This window comes from Nicotiana attenuata, unplaced genomic scaffold, assembly GCF_001879085.1.
Source record: "Nicotiana attenuata strain UT unplaced genomic scaffold, NIATTr2, whole genome shotgun sequence".
In the NCBI taxonomy this organism is placed as follows: Eukaryota; Viridiplantae; Streptophyta; class Magnoliopsida; order Solanales; family Solanaceae; genus Nicotiana; species Nicotiana attenuata.
The window spans coordinates 25,306-26,897 of NW_017673695.1; positions in this window are offsets into that span (position 1 = coordinate 25,306).

Here is a 1,592-nt window from a genome sequence, read left to right on the forward strand (position 1 = left end):
TGTAGCGCCCCCGGCAAAAGGGACGTCAGTACATTTGAATTGTACTGGTATGTATGAACAAACTTTGCCCTAAGCAAACTCAAACAATACACAAGTCACGTACAGTAATAGAATCAACAATCAAATGCACATGAAAGGAACAACCAAAGTCAAACAAGTTTCACAATCTCTCCTTTTCCCTTCCAACATCATTTCATCACATCAATGATTTCACAACTTTCACATATGTTCATTTCAATAGTGATTTATTACCTCGGCCACCCTTGTCACCCCAACCCACAATTTATCATTTTGTGTTGCGGCGCACAACCCGATCCCACCGGACAATCACATTTCACATAACAACAATAGTCCACAGTTCAATCACATGGCTTCAGGCCATCCAGAATATCATTTCACAACAACAATAACAATAATTCACAACGAACAACAATAACAATTCTCAAGAACTACAACAACAATTCTCAAGGAATAATAACAACAATTCACAAAGAATTTCCATAACCATCAATGCCATTTCCATCATATTCAATAACTCATATGCATTTTATGTCACAACGATAATTGCCCACGACAAGCGATATATGTTATTACCACAGTTGTTCCAATTGCATAATTTACGATTTCCTTCCATCATTTGTTGCTTAGCTCTTACCCCATAACACTTTCACAATCACACATTTGGTTTATTGCCAATTACTTACACCATTATATCGGGAGACTTAACCACGAACACTCAAATCATACCAATCACAGAATTTCAGACATAATCCACGTAGATATCACATACCAAATATTCGTACACCAAACAAGGTGATTTTACAAAGGTCAAAGTTAGCCATACATATCTGAAGCCGAATTCCCTTTTTAACTTCTATTTTCAATTCACCAAATAGTCTAGCAACGTCAATCTAGTGCACAAGTTAACACATATGACTTAGAATTGAAGTTCACAATCGCTACTCAAACTTATTTAGGTTATCAGCCCCTCTTGTACAATCCTTTACTCCTACCCAATTCCTCTTACTAGATTTTAGGTTTTAAAAAGGCATGCATGCATGTTTTCAACCATTATTTTCAAGAATCAATGCATGAGACTCCCCCCTTTAGTATAAACCTGAAAATCAATGAAAAGGGGTTAGGGATTTTACCTGCAAGAATGGGATGAAGATAATCACTTTGAAATTTCCCGGCCCGGATAGTATTGAAGAATCAAATTTGATGAAGATGACTTTATCTCTCAAGAATCCTCTCTTCCTCTCTCTTATTTTGTTCAGAAAACTCGTTAAAATGAGGGGTTGGGGTATTTTATCAAAAAGGGGGTCGGGTTTAATATTTAGAAAAATAGGTACCCGAGTCAGATATGCGGTCCCACTTTGCGACCGCAGAATGGATCGCAAAAGTGCTCCAAAAATCCAATCCTACTGTTTGGGTGTGCGTCGGAAATGCGTTCTGCATACCCAATTTGCGGTCGCATAATGCACTGCATTTTATACCTCAAATTTGACTGACACATTGACTCACTTTGCGATAGAAATGCGGTCCGCATATCAGTTATGCGTCGCATATGGACCGCATTTTGACCTTAATTT